This window comes from Sinocyclocheilus anshuiensis, unplaced genomic scaffold (genome assembly GCF_001515605.1).
Source record: "Sinocyclocheilus anshuiensis isolate Anshui unplaced genomic scaffold, SAMN03320099.WGS_v1.1 scaffold1906, whole genome shotgun sequence".
Taxonomy (NCBI): domain Eukaryota; kingdom Metazoa; phylum Chordata; class Actinopteri; order Cypriniformes; family Cyprinidae; genus Sinocyclocheilus; species Sinocyclocheilus anshuiensis.
The window spans coordinates 407,556-413,356 of NW_015546187.1; positions in this window are offsets into that span (position 1 = coordinate 407,556).

Genomic DNA, 5,801 nt, shown 5'->3' on the forward strand with positions numbered 1-5,801 from the left:
AAAAATGATATTTTATTCATATGTTATGCCATGTCCTCTGTAGAAGACATCGGGACTTTAAAAAGTCATGTGTTTTAAGAAATAAAAAAACATGAATAGACATGAAAAGGCAAAAACTGTGGGATTTTTGTTTTAATCGCAAATCAATTTTCATTTTTTTATACCAAACTTTATATAAAGACGATTCTCAACTATGTTATGAAAGATACCATAACATTTTCCTGAGATGTTGATTTATGACAAACAATTTGAAAATTAGTCAGATTTAAATGATAATTACAAAATATTATCATATTTCCATAAGGGTGTTACACTTGGTCACTAAATTAATGTCAGCCATTTTTAAAGACCAAATAGAGGGGTGTGGTCATGGTGAAATATCCAATCATTTGGTATCTCTGAAAAGCCCTGAATGTGCTCTGTACAGGACATCCAGACTTAAAACTGTGACATGTAACGTCTCAGAGAAATCACTAAAACATAATTTCCTCTACAGGGGACAAAACTCCATAGCTGGTAGTCAGGAGGATATATATTAATTCGAAATAGGCTATATGGACGTTCATCTATAGCCTATTTGTCTCATTCAGTTTGTGTCAAACTATCCAGGTATTCTTAATTCATTCCTTATCAATAAATCTTTAAGGATAGATTTGTGGGGGTTTTTATAATAGGCCTAAATATTAAACAGTAGGCTATACTGTATCTGACGGTGTTGACACACAGCGAGATATAGCAAGAGAGAGAGAAAACATGTAGAAGAAATAAAATATTTTTAATAGTGTTTTTTTCTCCACCAAATATGGATGTTTCGCAAATTAATCCACAATAATTTACTGTTTTTTCCTCGTCTTTCTTTCTTTCTTTCTTTCTTTCTTTCTTTCTTTCTTTCTTTCTTTCTCTCTTTCGTCTATCTTTCTTTCTTTCTTTCTTTCTTTCTTTGCAGTCCCAGTAGTCAGAAATCATTGTACGATATGGTTTCGTTATAGCTATTTTATTTATTTTGTAGTTATTTAGATTTACGTAACATGAAGCGCTGTGTTTCGCTGTATTAACACTAGATGGCAGTGCTGCACTGCACTGCAGGCGCCACAGCGTAATCAACGTCTCACAGTTGTCGTCACATTTGTTTTTTTGTTATTTCCAATAATCTAGAAATCTGTGACATACAATTAAAAATATCCAGAGAGATAAAAGCAGTGTTAATAAATTCCAGTGGGCCTGCTTAATCTTAATCAATATGAATGTTGGGATATATAACACTGTTGACAGTTTTCTATCTTAGTTACACATTAGTCTCGTGTTTAAGGTCACAAATAAGGTCCAGACAGAGAATTTGTCTTTTTAATCTACTTTTCAACTACACTTGTGTTACTTTTCAAAACCATGACATTATTCCCAACTGATAAACATTTTACTTTTAGAAGAGCTGAAAGGATCATGACTGATTTCAGTCATTTTGACTGAATAATTTGCTTTATGCACTTTATTAATGATAATAACAGGGTTGATGCATAACATGGTCTACAAATCAATGTTGCATTAAATGGTTTTGTGCTTTGCTTTCTATCATTGTACCAGTGAACCTAATCTCTCATCTAGGCAATTCTGTGAACGCTTTCCTAATATTTCAAGATTTAAGCTCTGATAACCATAATGATGCGGGACAGATGGTCTTTTCCTTCTTTTTATTGTCAAACATTTCCTAGAAGTTTAGAAGTGTCTGATAAAGACGGCTGAATAGGATAGGTGAGTGTCGATAATCTTTGTGACATTTGACTATATAGGTCTACGAACTGTGACGTTGATGTTACAATTAATCAAATCTTTCCATCTTGTATACATTGTTAGCAGCACAAGCCCACGCTTGCTGCAGTCTAAGTAAGAAAATACTGCAATAACTTGACCGTAATTTGACAAACTGTCATTTAGAGGTGTATGATCTCATTCAACCTATATTACCAGAGAAAGTGTTTAAAATTAAGAATGTTGGCCTACCACAAAATCAAGATTGGGAGGGGACCAAGATTACAGAGAAACCCATATGACCATGAATCTGAATATTCTGTGTGGTCTTCTTGGACATTAGCAATGATTTTGCTGTATGTATTATTCATCATCTTGGAGTTTTTATGAGATAAAGTGTAGAAATGAAACCCCCAAATGTTTATTAAATGTCTAGGGAGTTCCGGGAAAAAAACTCTGAAGTTCCTTGGAAAAACTGGACCGTTCCTTTTACTGAAAGCTGTTGTTTAACTAAGATAAGCTTTAAAAAATCCCTGGCAAGAAACCATTTGCTGTTTATTCACAAAAGAGGAAGTATGTCCCAGTTTGGGTTCATTAAAAACAGAAACTAATGTTTGTGTATTCCTGAAATTATTAGCTGTTTAAATATAATTGTTTGTGTTAATGCTTAATCACAGTGTTACACAGCATTCAAAGATTTACAACAATAAATCCTTGATTTAAATGACCGGTTTGGTTGAGGTTTACAAATGGATGCGTTTGAAATAACTCTTTCTCTTCCCATAAGCTTGTGTTGACTCAAAGATGAAAGAAAGTAAGCAATTTCAAGATGGCATTAACACTGCTGCAAAGATCAGAAGAGGTTTATCAGATCGATGACTCCTTCCCATGAACAAATAAATATCTACTTATCTCCATGCACATCTGTTTCACCAGCAAATCATTAGTCACCAGAACAGGTGCAAAGATATCAGTACAGGAGCAAGTTTCAGTATATCTGTTTCATACATTTCCACTTCCATGTCATTTTATAAATTAATGAATTTACGTAATGCCTTTTTCATGGATTTTTTTTTTTTTTCAAAATGTTTTATTGCTGGTTAATCATTCAAAATGCTGATTAAAGAGAGAAAAAAATCATTATCAGAACTAGTAATTTTATGTGCAAGGAAGTGTAAATAAACAGCTTAGTACATCAAAAATTGAAAATCTGCTGAAAATTTACTCACCTTCAATCCATCCAAGATGTAGATGAGTTTGTTTCAGATTTGGAACTTTGGAACAGATTTGGAGAAATATGGCATTACATCACTTGTTCACCCAATCTGCAGTGAATGGGTGCCGTCAGAATGAGACTCCAAACAGCTGATAAAACATCACAATAATCCACAACATTTTATGAATTAAACAGCTGCATGTTTGTTATAACAAACCCATCATTAAAAAGTTTTTAACTTCAAACGGTTACTTCCGGCTAAAATATGAGTTGTCTATCCATAATATTGCTTTTTTCCAGTGAAAAAGTTGTCTTTTCTGATCAAATACCGATCAAATACAGATTAGAAGTCCAAAACATTTCTAAACAAATATGTTGGTGGATTCTGAGGAAGCATTATTATGGATTATAGACTCATATTTTATCTAGAAGTGACAGTTTTAAGTTACCTTAAAAGTTCAAATGCCTCAATGACAGATTTGTTTCTTACAAACACAACTTTTCACTTCACAAGATGTTAATTGGAATGGTGTGGATTACTTGTGTAATGTCTTTATCAGCTGTTTGGACTCTCATTCTGACGGCACCCATTCACTGCAGAGGATCCATTGATGAGCAAGTGATGCAAGGCAAAATTTCTCCAAATCTGTTCTGATGAAGAAATAAACTCATCCTGGATGGAATAAGTAAACTGCCAGCAAATTTTCTTTTTTGGCTGAACTATTCCTTTAGTATCTAATGCATATAATGTTACAACATTCCTATTTGCAGGAAGTCAAGATGCTGTGAATTACAGCAAGGGTGGTTTTTGTAGACCGAAGAGCTTTTTGTTTAGATTGTCAAGTTTCATTAAATGATTATTGCTCGACTTTGCTTTCTTGACAAAAACAATTAAAAACCTCAGCAGGGCTTTTGTAACATGTGACCCGATATTATGCCCAACAGGAAACAAATAAGAATTTGAATTAAATGAAATGAATCTTGAAAGATGTTGATCTGATTTCATAACTCTCCCCACAAATAAAATATGCTAAATCGTTTCTTAACTGGCCAGCAGGGGCTCTCATACCTGCAATGCCTTCACTTCATCCAGATAAAATGATGCTCTGGATAGAGAGACATCACTAAAATGCATTTCTGTGCCTGATCAGGAGAGAGAGAATAATTGCAGTTGATCCTACATAAAACAGATCCATCTTTGGCAGGCATAGGTCTACGTTCTGAACTATTAATTCATCTAATGATTATTAACAAGTCATGCAGTCACCAGGTCTGTACAGTAAGGACATAATTTTTCCCAATATGTAACTTCATTGTATGTTATAGGGCTTGGCATTGCTTTATGTCATATGGGTGATCCATGTCCATTTAGGGGAAATCTTGAAAATTGAAAGTATGTATGTATGTATGTATGTATGTATTTACTTATTGGAATAACAATTTGATCTTCAATAACATTTGAGTTTTGGATTTTTGATGTGTGCGATGGTAATCTGATTATGTAATCTGATAATCTAATGCTGATTATGACATTTTGCACTTTTTGGAGAAAAACCTTGGGATTAAAAGTTGGTAAATTAACTTGCTGCCTTATGTTAAACTGCTTTAAATTGCTTTTTTCCCCACATCGATCTACACTCCATACACCATAATGGCAAAGCAAAAAACTGGTTTTAACATCTTTGCAAATGTATTACAAATAAACAACTTAAATGATTCCATTGCATAAGTATTCATACCCTTATCTGGGACAGTTGAAATTTAGCTAAGGAGCATTCATATTGCTTGATGTTACTACACTTTGAGTGAAGTTAACCTGTGGCAAATTCAATTGAATGGGGTATGATTTGAAAAGGCATACGCATCTTAACAAAAGGTCTAACGTCCAAAAATGCATATCAGATTAAAAACCAAGCCCTGAGGTAAAAAAAAAAAAAACTGCCTGTAGAGCTCAGAAACAGGATTGCATCAAGCCACAGGTCTGGAGAAGAGTTCAGAAAAAATTCTACTCCGTTGAAGGTTCACAGAAGCATGTAGTCTCCGTTACCTTTAATGGAAGAAGTTTGGAACAACCAGGACCCTTCCTAGAGCTGGCCTCCTGGCCAAACTGAACAAATGTAGAAGGGCTTTGGTTAGACTGGTGACCAAGAACCTGATGGTCACTCTAGTTGAGCTCCATGATTATATGTGCAGATAGGAGTAACCTACAGAAGGACAAACATCACTGCAACACTCCACCGATCTGGGCTTTATGTGTGGCCAGACTCAATCTTCTCCTCAGTGAAGACACACGAAAACCCACTTGGAATTTGCAAAAAAGCACCTAAAGGACCCTCAGTCTGTGAGAAACAAGGTTCTCTGGTCTGATGAACCTCAATTCCAAGCATAATGTTTGAAGGAAACCAGCTCTGCTCATCACCTGCAGAGTACCATCCCAAAAGTAAAGTGTGCTGGTAGCAGCCTCATGCTGTGGGGCTGCTTTTCAGCGGCAGGGACTGAGGGGCACATCAGAGTAGAAGAAAAACCCAGTGCACCAAAATATTGAGATAGCCTTAATGAAAACCTAGTCCAGAGCATTCAGAACCTCAGACTGGGCAGAAGGTTTACCTTCCAACAGGACAATGACCCTAAGCAAGCACACAGTAAGAGTGGCTTATAGACAACTCTGTGAATGTCCTTGAGTGGCCCAGGCAGAGCCTGGGATTGAACCCAATCAAATATTTCTGGAGAAACCTGAACATGTGCATCTACCCCCATCCAACATGACAGAGCTTGAGAGGTGAAGAGGTGAGGAGAAGAATGGCAGATAATTGCCAAATGATGATGAGAAAAGCTTGTC